The sequence below is a fragment of the Lissotriton helveticus genome, assembly GCF_964261635.1.
Source record: "Lissotriton helveticus chromosome 1_1 unlocalized genomic scaffold, aLisHel1.1 SUPER_1_unloc_71, whole genome shotgun sequence".
Lineage (NCBI taxonomy): Eukaryota > Metazoa > Chordata > Amphibia > Caudata > Salamandridae > Lissotriton > Lissotriton helveticus.
In genome coordinates this window covers 37,996-52,920 of record NW_027611716.1, presented here as the reverse complement: position 1 = coordinate 52,920, position 14,925 = coordinate 37,996, and the positions used below count along the sequence as shown (strand labels likewise).

Below are 14,925 nucleotides of genomic sequence, written 5' to 3'. Positions count from 1 at the left end.
GCATGCATTTATCCATGTACAGTGAATGAGGGGTCTGAGGGATATTGCATGCATGTATCCATGTACAGTGAATGAGGGGTCTGAGGGATATTGCATGCATGTATCCATGTACAGTGAATGAGGGGTCTGATGGATATTGCATGCATGTATCCATGTACAGTGAATGAGGGTTCTGATGGATATTGCATGCATGTATCCATGTACAGTGAATGAGGGGTCTGAGGGATATTGCATGCATGTATCCATGTACAGTGAATGAGGGGTCTGATGGATATTGCATGCATGTATCCATGTACATTGAATGAGGGGTCTGATGGATATTGCATGCATGTATCTATGTACAGTGAATGAGGGGTCTGAGGGATATTGCATGCATGTATCCATGTACAGTGAATGAGGGGTCTGAGGGATATTGCATACATGTATCCATGTACAGTGAATGAGGGGTCTGAGGGATATTGCATGCATGTATCCATGTACAGTGAATGAGGGGTCTGATGGATATTGCATGCATGTATCCATGTACAGTGAATGAGGGGTCTGATGGGTATTGCATGCATGTATCCATGTACAGTGAATGAGGGGTCTGAGGGATATTGCATGCATGTATCCATGTACAGTGAATGAGGGGTCTGATGGATATTGCATGCATGTATCCATGTACAGTGAATGAGGGGTCTGAGGGATATTGCATCCATGTATCCATGTACAGTGAATGTGGGGTCTGAAGGATATTGCATGCATGTATCCATGTACAGTGAATGCGGGGTCTGAGGGATATTGCATGCATGTATCCATGTACAGTGAATGAGGGGTCTGATGGATATTGCATGCATGTATCCATGTACAGTGAATGAGTGGTCTGATGGATATTGCATGCATGTATCCATGTACAGTGAATGAGGGGTCTGAGGGATATTGCATGCATGTATCCATGTACAGTGAATGAGGGGTCTGATGGATATTGCATGCATGTATCTATGTACAGTGAATGAGGGGTCTGAGGGATATTGCATACATGTATCCATGTACAGTGAATGAGGGGTCTGATTGGTATTGCATGCATGTATCCATGTACAGTGAATGAGGGGTCTGATGGATATGGCATGCATGTATCCATGTACAGTGAATGAGGGGTCTGATGGATATTGCATACATATATCCATGTACAGTGAGTGAGGGGTGTGATGGATATTGCATGCATGTATCCATGTACAGTGAGTGAGGGGTGTGATGGATATTGCATACATGTATCCATGTACAGTGAATGAGGGGTCTGATGGATATTGCATACATGTATCCATGTACAGTGAAAGGTAGGCAATCCTGACAGAAGAGGTCAGATCCTACCTGTAGATACAGATCGGGGGATCTCATCCCTCAGGAGCAAAGGCCCTCACACCCCCGAAGGGTGTCATGCTTCAGCATCGGGTAGTTCTTCATTTGGCCGGTGCTGCAATACCCAACAGGCGCTCAATCCCCCGAGGGGAGTCATGCTTCATCGTCGGACAGCTCCTCGTTTGGCCGGCACTGCAATACCCAAAGGGCCCTGCAGGGGGGTTGTTTGCTGGAGTTCTTTTATTTTTTGCCAATGTGAAGAGTGAGGTGTAGAGTGGGTGCGATAATGTGAGTAGACTGGTGTAGAGATGAGGTAAAAATAACTTGGAAAACCCAAGGTGATTTTAATAACTGTGCTCCCTTGTTATGATTAAAATCAGGCAGGCTAGAAATGGATGCAACGGTCCGATCAAGCACAAGGTGATGTTTTAAGGGAAGGTCAAAGTTTTTCTTGCCTAATTACTGTCGAAAACATCATACCAATTCATCAGGACCAGCGCCCTAATCTATTCGTGTGAGTGTCGGTGACAAGTGTCTGTGAGTTATGCCGCACCCTACAAAATATCACACTAGTAAACAGTATACCTTCAGGATAAAAGCTGACCTAAAGAAGTAGATAAAACAAAGGAAATGAACAGAACAAAGAATAGCATGCTGTGCATTGAGAACAAGTGCATGCTGAGGCCGTCAACACCCTTATATTGTGGGTGTGGAACGCACTAGTTTAAGCATGATTCATGCAAAGATACCACACACCGACAAGACTGACACGTAACACTCAGCGTAAGCCCAGAAGTATAGCATGTGGACAGAAGTGGAGGCGAAAGCCCCGGTCCCAAGTAAAAAGGCTTTCCAAGTATGGGGAAAACTGCACCCCAACAATGAATGGTACTTTGTGGGGACAATATGGAAAGAATCAAATGATTGTGATCATCAGAAACAAGTAATGCTAGTGGGGCCGGTCCAGTGGAGCCGGTCTGGGGGGTGGGAGGTGTATAGTCATGATATGCTTCTACTCTTTTGAATTTTGATTGTTTTGTTCTTGTTTCATTTATTACATTAAGAGTTATTTTTCTAATTTTGTGTGGAATCTTTTTGGGTGGTGTTTTCACTGTTTTACTGTTTGATATGTTCACAAATACTTTACACATTGCCTTAACAGCTCTGTGCTAAGCTAGCAGTGTGCAAGCACAGGTTAATTTAGGGTGTGTTTGTGACTTTCCCTGACTAGGATTGTGGTTTCTGTTTGACCAGCGCTTTCACCCCAATCAACCAGGAACCCAATTTCTATCAGCAGCCATTAAGGTACTTTGCTTTATTAAAAAGCAATCACAGACATGGTGGTCTGCTAACCCTTGCAGGCCAGTATCTCTGTGATGACTGTGATTCCTAATGGGTCACAAATTGCAACCTCCCTCATTAATATGCATGAGGTAGATCAATTTGCAACCCACAAGGAATCCCTAAATGAAACTCAATGACTTTCATACATTAGGAACACCATGTTCTTATTTACGAGAACTGAGAGAATCGCAAATTGGAAATCGGTGTTTGTAGATCTGGCCCGTACTCCTTTAGACCGTTGGTCTACCAAAGGCAGGTGAGAGCACGGAGAGCGAACAAAGCACGTGGGTTTGGGATCGACGCAACATTCAGATCAGATCGATTCTAAATACCCTGGACTGTGTTGGCAGCTCTCAGGATCTCACTTTATTTCCTGACTTCATATTGGCCTGCAGGGGCTTTGAGGAGACACATTTTACTCTATAAACATTCTACATAAATAAGTTTAGGTTTACTCATATTGTTTTGTGTTTTTGCTTGTGTTACAGAGGGCACTATGGGGTACAAGGATATGGGAGTATATAAATTCACAGAAAAATAAGGGATACTATGGGGGTCTTCGCAAGTCTTCCTATAATAAAAAAGCTGCTTTTTAAAACCAATCACTGAAATTCACCAGTTATACATCACTGACACAAGTATAACTTGTACATCATGGATTGAAGTTGTCATCAGCGATGTTATACGTGTTGTTGTAAGCAATGCATCTTAGCGGTGCAAGTTATATTATGTCAGGTACGTATATCTGGTGAATATCAGTGTTGTTTTGTTTTTTAACATTAGTTTTTGTTATCATTAGAAGACCTACCTATATCGCCACTTTAACCTTTGCTCTTTTCAGTGAATTTCTATGGTTTCTATAATATAAAGTAATATCCGATTATGATATGTCTGCATTGCAGGCTGGTTCTGGTGTTGTGTGTGCAGCTAACTTACCATGAACCCACAGCTCTACTGATTCCGCCTCACACTTTCATAAACCACTAATCCCTGGTGCACACTGACATCCCTCCCTTGTTATGCACTAATCCCTGGTGCACACTGACATCCCTCCCTTGTTATGCACTGATCCCTGGTGCACACTGACATCCCTCCCTTGTTATGCACTGATCGCTGGGGCACACTGACATCCCTCCTTTGTAATGCACTGATCGCTGGGGCACACTGACATCCCTCCCTTGTTATGCACTGATCCCTGGTGCACACTGACATCCCTCCCTTGTAATGCACTGATCTCTGGTGCACACTGACATCCCTCCCTTGTTATTCACTGATCCCTGGTGCACACTGACATCCCTCCCTTGTAATGCACTGATCGCTGGGGCACACTGACATCCCTCCCTTGTTATGCACACACATTACAGATACTTTACCAGTACATACCTTTTTGAAATAGTAGATGATTCTTTTCAGCTGGACGGAGGCATTGAGTGGGCTTCAGAAGAGAGGCAACAGAAGTCTGGAATGACCGGTCCTCATGTTGAAAGGCTTGTTGAAGACCAGCACAGCTCTTTGCATTAGGATGGAGATCAGCCGAGCTCCTCGCTTTGGGATTGTAAAATATTTCTCGCTCCACTGCAATACAGAAGGACCAGGAAAGACAGAGTGACTACAGGATGGGAGAATAAACAGCTCAGAGACTGAGCGAGGAGCAAAGGTACTCTTCAGCAAGACTGACATAGGTCTACATTGTTTCCAGTAATAACAACAAGCACTTAAGAGGCACTTTACACCATCAATGTAAACATTGGTAAAGTGTGAAAATTGACTGACTCAATTGATATAACAATACTAGAGAATGACCATGATAATTCGGATCTACACTACTAGACACATCACAATCAATGCTGATTGCTCCACGGCATCTAATGGGGCCACTATTCATGTCTTGATCATTTTGTAACAAGATCACAGAGAAAGCAGACAACACCCAACTCCAAGTTCAACACCAACCATCCCCTGCCTGACTATCGATCTGGCATTAGTTCGTCCTGCAGCATGGAGACAACTAACCTACAAATCATAGACCGTGTCCTTCTGATTACCCAAAGAGATGTCCGTTGCCTCCTGATATTACTGAACCTCCCAGCTGCCTTCAACACTGATGAGCACCTCATCCTTATTGACACTGTTTAGTCTCAAATGGGTTTCCATGGAGACGCCCTTCATTGGTTCTCCGCCTGCCTTTCCAACTAACATGAGTTCATTCACATGGGCAACTGCTGGTCCCCAAAGATGTGGCTCACCTGTGGAGCGCCTCAGTGTTTCATATTGTCCTGCATCGTCTTCAGCTCCAACAGGGAGCCCCTTCTGGCTCTACTCACAGATAACATGAAAGGTCACCACAACACACATGACTCACAGCTGTATTTGAAGGTCACCTCTGTGACAGACACCAAATTCTTAATGTGCTTCTTGTACCTCGTCCAGACCGGGATGTACAACACCTACCTGAAGTTTAATCTCAGCAAACTAGAAATCCTGCTGTTCCCCGAGAACAACATCCAACAACTAGTCATGCCTGGCTCAAGGACAAAGAACCTGGATGGATTGAAACACAGATTTACACACGGTGCCATCTCACTCTAGACACAGATCTCACCTTCATGGAACACATTCCCAAGAAAACTAAGAGGGCCGGAGGCCAGCCCTTTCTACTAACTGAGACTAACTAGAAAGCAACTTTAGACCCGCCATTCATCTGCTTGGTAGCAATGCTCTGCTCCACAAGCTTCTCCTTAAGAGCATTCTTCGTATAGCAGTGCAGCAGGACGGCCAATGATGGACCTGAAGAACTATGACCAATGACCCCACCCTGATGGATCTCCACTGATTGCACCTCACAGCCTGTAGCATCATCAAAACCAGCTGTATCATCTACAAAGCCTTACAAATGGTAACCACACATATCTAGCTAATAAGCCAACCATCTCCCGGCGACCCACACCAGGGACACTATCAGACTGAAGACGAAGAGATGGAAAAATCAACAACAAGGCAAGAGGCTTTCTCCATCCATGCATCTAGAATATGGAACAACAATCCCATACGGCCAGAAGTGCTCCAATTTAAAGAAAGCGCTAAATATCCACCTCTTTAAAGAACTTTAGCTCACAATGCAGTACAGTGTGCCTTTGTTATTAATAAACAGCTGACTCTTCAGTCACACGATGAGTGTATCTTTGCCTTTGACACTCTAAATGCTCTGCTGCCTTTCAGCTATGTTAGCTCTATATACATACCAAATACATACATTCAAAACTTGGGCAATATCACATATTTCATTTATATGCATAGATGTCTGGAACAAAACAGTCAGATTATGAAGCCAATCATTAGAGCAATATAGGGCAATTAAAAATACTTTGAAACAGAAAAATAGCGACAGACTCAAATAATGAAATCAGATGGGCGCTATTGCAAGTCTATGGTTTAGAAGCACAATGTAGGATTAGACATACAAAGCCATGTTATGCTCACAAACCCTACAATTCTCAAAATCACAGGGTTTGCCACCACGAAATGTCCATTTACTAAGTACTAAAATCCGTTGGACCAGCATAGGTTTTGTCACACATATCAAATCACAATTAGGAAGGGCTATAAAAGGGGTGTTCCTTCCTAACTACAGTTTGGTATTATACGCACAATGGTTTCTCACTGTAAATGCCGTCACAAACCATTGACCAGTTCCCGAAACCCAGAAGGAGGAGGTAACTGCTTTGCTAAGGGGAAGGGGTTCGGAGGGGACTTTTGAAAGTCATGTCAGTTGATAACGGGGGGAACTGGCAATGGTCAACGGGACCCCCGCTTGCTCTCCCCGAGATCTTCTCAAATGAGATTTTTTTAAAGCAACACCAGCCCCTTTAATGAAACAAGACTCCTTTTTTAAAGAAAAAGTGTTTCACAATGTAAATACAAGAATGGAGGTCTGCATCTCCTTGTAGGTCTTTGGCCCCGAATTCACAGTTGAGGATAGTGATTGCAAATTGTGACCTTCCTAATTAACATTCACCAGACCGGTCCTTTTGCTGCCTCCTGCAAATGTACATTTAGCCATTCAACTTTTTGTACATGTGTTGAATCACAAATTACATTACCTTTCGGGGGTGGGTACACTAAGAGGGTATTGTAATTTTCAAAAATGTATTTGTATTTCAGGGTTTTTATTTTGTTTTCATATGGACTACATCCTAGCTGATATAGTAGGCAAACGGATGAAAGGCAATCAATTAAGATGCTTTGATTGCACGCAGTGCCTGCTAGGAAAGCTCGGGGATATATAACTATAATCTATGTTAATGGTATTTGTTTAGAAAGTACCACCCTCTTTTATGCACTTTAGCCACACTTTCAAACTCCAGCTGCTTTAAGAAACCAACTTTAGATACCCATTGGATGCGAGTAAGATTCTCCAGAAATGGGTTGGCTTCCAATGTTCACCAAACGCGGGTTGTGCACAGAAGGGGGTGGGAATATACGTAGGTAAACATGTACAATTCCAAGTATAAGTCACGTAGACAGATCCAGGAGGGAGTTGGGCTTTTGTACACAGAAGGCTAAATCAGTCAAATCTTATCTTAGCTACACTTTATGCACCAGTTCTCGATAACCCTCTACCTCTACTCCAGCTTAAACAGGCTTTAACTAGTATCCCTGGCCCTATCATATGGCGGGGTGATTTCAACTTTCTTCAGGATCCACCAGTTGACTCTTTCAAGAATGCCCGAAAACAAAATAAGCCTCAGGTGACCATTGCTGTGAACAGTTGCAAAAGGGATTTAGACCTGGTGGACCTGTTGCGGCTTTGAACTCCAAGGAAACATGCCTTCTCATGCTTCTCTGCAAAATATAACACGGTCTCCAGGTTAGACTTCTTACTGGTTTGACATGTTCTCATAATGAACACGCACAATTACATCCCTAACCCGTTCTCAGACCATGCATTAGTTAAAATGGTAATAGCAGAGGCAGGGCCTGGAAAAAAAGCCTAGGAGGTGGTATTTTAATAAAATCAACTTAGAAAGAGAGAACTGGTGCACAGAAGTAAATGAAACTAGAAGCTTTTTTTAATAACAATTCAGATACCTCCTCGATAGCCATGGTATGGGTCGCCTTTAAGGCTGCACTACGAGGGAGCAGCCACACCAGGTCCAACAAGGACTAGCGCTAGCTACTTTAAACTACTCGACTGGGGAGGGAGGGCTCTCCCTCCCAAACATAAGGGAGTACTACCACGCAAACTTTGCACACAATAATCACAGCTCAACTCTCCAGTTATGGCAAAAATGTTAGATGACTATAAAATCACAGACCCAATGAGGATAACTAAGAACCCAAAGAAAGTGCGATCAGGGTTCTCCAATGACTTTTAAAACAAAAAACCCAATTGTTAAAATGTTATGATATCCCTTGGATAAATAGTTCTACAAGACTGGCCGGCCTATACATTAGGGAGGACAGGCTGTTGCAAACCAGTGTATTAAATAAGTGGGAGAAGAATGGGGGTACAGACAAGTAGGAGACTTTCTTAACTCAGAGATTAGGCTGCTTCATTCCAGAGATATGCTCAAGTGATCATATATCCAAATCAAGCATGTTTTAGAAAGTATTAGTCTTAAAGCGCTAAGAATAAGAACAGAATTAAGCGAAGCATTACAGATAAGCGGTCAATAAGCAAACGGGTGAAAATCTTCAATGAAAATAAATCCTCCATTGTTTATAAAAAAGCTCAAGATGAATGGCAGAAAAAAGAAGGCCTTCAGATCTCCTGAGCAGTCTGGATTAGAATGAAGAAACTTAATGTAACAACAATTAGAGGCGCCAATTTTAGAAGAATGCAATTTTACACAAAATGGTTAATATATAGGACCCCTTCGCTTCTCCGTAATATATACCCCCAGATTGAGGATAGGTGTTTTCGTTGTTCCAGGGAGGGAGGAGGTACTTGGTCTCATATTGTCTGGGTTTGCCCAAAGATCAAGCACCTACGGTAAAAAATTGAGAAGTACCTCAGAACGACTACAGGGCAAGTTTTAACTATTGATAACTATATTTCTATCCTGGGATGCTCTCCAAACATATCGATGGATACAATGCAAGAGGAACGTTTATTGATTTCAGCCCTAGTGGCAAGATCATTAATTCAGAAAAATTGGCGCAGCGATATTATACCCCCCTTTCAAGCTTGGAGAGCTAAACTCCGTAGAGCCAAAGAGTTAGAGAGACTATATGCGTTTCAGATCAGGGTTTCTTACATAATTTGAGAAACACAGGAATTCCATAGAAAATTAATCTAAGTAAAGAAAAAGAATGAGAAAAAAAGAGAAATGTTAAAAGGAAATTGTGCAAACTGCGACTCCCTTTTTGTTATTTCCTCTTCTATGTATTTTTTCAACAATGTTTTTTGATCTAGAATGGGTTATGTACGTGGTAATGATGTCAACCAAAATCGAGCACTGCAAGCACCAAGCACTTTATTTCGTATATATATGTCATACTATGAGTTGAACTCGCAGTAAAAAAAAATTGCATTTCCTTTCGCAAACCAGTCGGTGGGAAACTGCACATCCCTAGTTTGTGAATGGGATTAGTATATCCAATTCCACATACTTGCTACCGGCTCCTAACAAAACTATCTATGTTTGTAGCTGTACTGGTGGGCCATAGACCGGTCCGGTGTATGAAGATCTGATCACTGCTGCTTACCCAGACGGTAAAGAACAATGATTATGAAGGTCCACACGGCTGTCATCACTCCCAGGGCTATTGCTTGTCTCCTCACGCGACGGAGCTCTAAGAGAACTGCAAATAAAATAATACATGATTATTATTCACCTTTCAATACCTGAAGTACAACCTCAGTGAATATGTACAGCCCTGTCATAACAAGTGTCTTTGATTGTGTATCAGGACTAGCCAGTGACGCTGTGTGTGTGAGGTCCAGTAAGTGACTCTGTGTGTGCACCAGGTCCAGTAAGCAACTCTGTGTGTGTGCCAAGTCCAGTAAGTCACTGTGTGTGTCTCAGGTCCAGTGAGTGACTCTGTGTGTGCCAGGTCTAGTAAGTGCGTCTGTGTGTGTGCCAGATCCAGTAAGTTACTCTGTGTGTGTGCCAGGTCCAGTAAGCAACTCTGTGTGTGTGCCAAGTCCAGTAAGTCACTGTGTGTGTCTCAGGTCCAGTGAGTGACTCTGTGTGTGCCAGGTCTAGTAAGTGCGTCTGTGTGTGTGCCAGATCCAGTAAGTTACTCTGTGTGTGTGCCAGGTCCAGTAAGTTACTCTGTGTGTGCGCCAGGTCCAGTGAGTGACTCTGTGTGTGCCAGGTCTAGTAAGTGCGTCTGTGTGTGTGCCAGGTCCAGTAAGTTACTTTGTCTGTGTGCCAGGTCCAGTAAGTGACTCTGTGTGTGTCAGGTCCAGTAAGTTACTCTCTGTGTGTGTTCCAGGTCCTGTGAGTGACTCTGAGTGTGTGTGTCAGGACTAGTCAGTGACCCTGTGTGTGTGTCAGGCCCAGTCAATGACAGTGAGTGTGTACCAGGACAAGACACTGAGCGTTTGCCACAACTGTTAGAGTACTATAGTGTGTGCTAGGGTAACCAGTGCCTCCCATCTGTGCCAACATTGGTCAATGACTTTCAGAGTCTGCCAAGACACCACAGATTGCTGGTGTATACCAAAGTGTAATACTGGCTCTCAGCGTGTGCTGACCTAGACAGCGTTTCCTTGTGTGTGACAGGTCTAGTTATCAGTTTTCAATGTGTGTCAAAACTGATCATTGACTCTCAGCGTGTTTGCAGTCCGGCCGGTGACTCTGTTTGTGCCAAACCCAGACCCTGGTTGTCTGCGTGTACCAGGTGTACCCAGTAACTCCTAGTGTCCACCAGGACTACCTTCTGAGTCTCAACGCGTACTGTGGTCTTTGACTCAGTGTGTCCCAAGATGGGACACTGACTATCAGTTAGAGACAACACAGTGTATTCCATGACTGTTGAGTAAATCCCAGTGTGAGTTGAAAGCTGACCCCGTCACTCTGTATCCTCATAGCAGCTCGAAGGGCGGCCTTACCTGCGGGTGAAGGTTCACCCCTCCTCGGAGCACTGGTTGACGCCATTTGATCCTCTGCAATCCACAGGGCTCTGTGTAGAGAAGAGCTTGGATACAAGTTGTTTGTACCTAATACAGACACAGGAAACACCCTAGCAAGTGCTGATGCATCTCTCCATGACGCACACCGTGGGGGAGGAGGGAGATGCAGAGGATCAGATACAATCTTGTTACTGCTGCAGTTTGTTTGAGATGGAGAGATGCTGAGAGTCAAGATAAGAGGCAGCATCACCAACACCTATCTTCAGTGGTGCGTAGGAAAGAGGTGGGTGGGAGAGAGAAAGAGACCGAGAGAGAGGCAGAGAGGGAGGGACAGAGAGAGAGAAAGAGGCATTTGTGCAAGGGAAAGTGCTGTGAATAGAGAAAAAGGTAAATATGCCCCCAAGTCTGGAAAGAACCCTGAGCTAATCCTCGTTCACCTAACTTGGGACACTATGGGACATATTTACAAGGGATTTGCACCACTGGAGTGTCCCTTCTACCGATGTTCCAGTGGCACAATGTCCTGCACCATTTTTACAAAGCGGCGTTAAGCCACTTTTTGAGGCTTAACGCCGCTTTGTACACATGGTCCCTTTTCACACAGGTATCTGTGTGAAAGGGGCGTGCAATGGGTGTTGCTTTGGGCGCTCCACCTCTACACCATTGCTTTTCATGCTGCTCCAGATGTACAAGGATCTGTAAATCTGAGGCAGCGCCAAAAACAAATGCCATTGAAAAACAGGCGCTATAGTGGCGCAACGAGGAGAAACACTTTTATTTCTCCTTGTTTTTGCTTTGAAGGTGTTCCTTCCTGCAGATGAGAAACCCTTAAATTAACCCTGGGCAATGAACTCCGCTCCGCTAGTGGAAGCTGCAAAGATTTTGTAACTACGCATTTAATTGAAAACATGGAATTCATGCAATAATTCCCACTCTGCTGCGCAATGGAGTTACCTACTGTCCCCACAACCCTTTCATAAATCAACTTTAGCTTTACATGCTACAAAAAACATATAACCTATTCACAAAAGTGAACTTTGAAAAACATCAGGCAATGAGAGAGATGATGATTTAGGGGTCACCCCTTACTTAGGGGGAGGGCAAGCAGATACCTTGAACACAAAGAGCATATCATGCTAAACAATTCAGGGGTTGTCCCATCCTCCTAGGACCACCCCAAGCACAGGTATGGGCAAAAATACAGTGCCAACCAAAGGCGCAGCCAAGTATTATGGGACGAGGTCCCAGAGTTTAGTGAATATTATACTATTAGCTCTCAGCTGAGCCCAAGAGCCTGCCCCTTGAGGAATGTTTTGATATTGGATATTATAATATTCACTGCACCCTAGAATATTGTCAGGGCATGGCCTTTGGTTGGAATTGCAATTTTTGCCCATAACTGTGCTTGGGGGGGGGGGTCCTAAGAGGATGGGACCATCACTGAATCGTTCAGCAAGATGTGTTCTTTGTTTTCAAGGCATCTGCTTGGTTCAACAACAAACGCGGGTCCCTGGGTACACTAATGCTAGGAAGAGGAGGCGGGGAAAAATACCAACAACAACACAGGGGCCTCTTCCTAGAAACTATTAATCTATAGGTAATATATCCATCAATCTCTATATATGAACATTGTCCCACACTAGAACAGTTATTTGAAAAACATATCACTTTATTTTTTTATCCATTAATCATGTCTTTTTTTTGCATAAAAAGTATATACAATATAATTCAATAAAATAGACATATCACACAGCCCCCAAGCAACCTCATGCAACCAAGCATCCTCACAGGCAACCACAAAACCATATATTTTTTATTTATTTTATTTATTTATTTTTATTTACAAAGTTTTATATAGCGCAAACTTGAGCCCGAAGGATATCAGAGCGCTTTACAATTTGAGGCAAAGGTAACAAATCAGAACGCAGCTGAGCTCAAACAAAAAAAACATTATATTTCCATACTCATACCTTTGTGCATGAAGTTCCTTGATCCTAAGCTGTAGTACAAGGATTCTAACGTGTGACATGCAAATAAAACAAGAGTCTCTTGACCGAAAACCATAGCTCCCCATCGTGTGAGAACCACAATTGCTTTACAGGCACAGTATATTTAGTACACACATATAAACCCAATCCCAATGTGTTTCTATACACTATTGGTTCCTGCTTCATAACACTGTAAATTATATATATTACTATTGCCACCAGTACTTTATTTTATCCATTTTAAATGATGAATAGCTGTGTTTGTCCTGCAGGGATTCAAACTTGATTCTAGCTTGTTGGACACCGATCTTACCACCAAGTGTTCTGCTCCACTGAGCTGTCCACTTCCCACCCACAATCCCCTTAATTGAGGATCCATGAGAAAGAGTACGCTGGCACTACATAGAACGCAGATATTTTTGTCCATATGTTAATGCTGTTTAAACTTGTATTTATGGTTCATTAATTGAAAGCCTTTATTTTTAAGGTGAGTGTGAGTGAGGGTAAATGTTGTAAGCTCTGACTGCACTGCAGTGGTTCCAGTATTAAAATGAATACACATGTTTTCAAAGTTGAGTAATATGAGGCTATGTAAATGCTACCAGAAGGCTCTCTGATTTTATGCAAATATTTGCAGAAGCTTGAAAGCAAGATTGATGATTCTTTGCTTTGAAAATAAAATGTTCATAAAAAATGAAAGCAGGAAAAAAAATATTTCGCTAAACTACTGTAACATTTTCCCAGAGTTTTATATGGAGTGAACTTGATCTGGCCTCGGGTATCAGAGCGTTTTACATGAGCACAAGTTACATTACACAAGGACACATTCACTTTAGTTCGGCAAGGTGAGATGAAGTGATTTGCTCAGAATTACAGGATGTTGAGAGTCATTGCCGAGACTTATATCCGGTTCCCCAGATCCGAGATCAACCGCCCAACCCGTTCGGCCACATCCTCCCCCTCAGGTACCATTTCTTTGCAGCATCATTTAGTAACATGTGTTGATGCATGCTGGTAGTTCTCAAAAATATTCAGAATGGAAAATCAATGTAACCAGTTTCAATAGGATTATGGGAAACAAAAAAAACAAGCGTTAACAAAGCCAGTAGGTCTAAAAACGGTGGTCAGCTTTTTAGTTTTGCTAATGTGCGACTTGTTTTGTCATGGTTTTTGTAAAACCTTATTGGTGTGGGAGTTGCTGGGCCCTCAACATTATAACTAACACTGGCAAAAGCAAAAATTGTTTTTGGTCTCAAAAAGCACACTGTCACAGTAGTTTGCTTGCACTGAACAAAAGTACTTTGTGTGCCAGAATGCTGTCACTCACAGTGAAGCCAGCCGATACAGAGAGAGACTGACTCTTAATAAACGCAAAAGGACATGGGCAATGTCAGACAAATTATGGGCCCAATTATTAAAGAAAGTCTCAAAAGTGCACCCATTGTATCCTTGCATTAAGTGCAGCTATACAGCTTTCGTAAATTCTTTAGAATTTACAAAAGTAGGACAAGAAATAGTACTCCTAGAAAATATTTGTGAACTGCATTTTAGCATGAGCAAATTTGCATGTGCTCATGCGAAAATCTGAGTGTTCGCAATTTCACTTTCCCTCCAACCACTTTTTTCCCCAACTCTGGAAGAAGGTTTATGTCCGTCATTGTCAGGACTAAATTTCCAACATTTCTCAGTGTGGGAAAAGATTAGAGAAGAGTTGTTGAAAGCCCTTAAAACATGCAAGTTAGTAGGTTTGCACAGACTCAAAAGGGCATTCTAACCCTGGTACTATTGCTTACCACCATCTTCAGCCCCAGTATGTAGATCTGCAGAAACGTGGCAACATAAGGGGACCGCAAATATTCAAACACCTTTATGGTATGAGCCCTGGCATAGTCAGAGAGGTGATATCAGAGCTCGTATATAATGAGATTGCTGCAATAATTTTAGCTGCACTACATGGCACCAAAAGCGGCAAGTAGATTTTGTTACAGGACAAGTCGATTTATAAAGCAACCTGCCCTATTCACAAGTAGATATTTTATTAAATATAGTAGACTCAAGAGCTACATTCAGCACATTCATTTGCACACGAGTGGCTCTTACCTAGACATGGCCGATGTTAAGAAAGAGCTCATAGCACAGTGAAACCACTGACAGCACTGCTTGGTGATAGTAAAA

General features: G+C 42.8%; 1 long non-coding RNA gene across 1 annotated transcript; it reads right to left on the bottom strand.

The window, feature by feature from the left end:
• Positions 1–4,071: 4,071 nt before the first annotated feature.
• Positions 4,072–10,827, bottom strand: LOC144806440 (uncharacterized). The gene is made up of 3 exons (XR_013605800.1): positions 10,742–10,827; positions 9,391–9,486; positions 4,072–4,257 (listed from the first exon to the last, which is right to left on the bottom strand). It is a non-coding gene; the product is annotated as an uncharacterized LOC144806440 (long non-coding RNA).
• Positions 10,828–14,925: the final 4,098 nt, after the last annotated feature.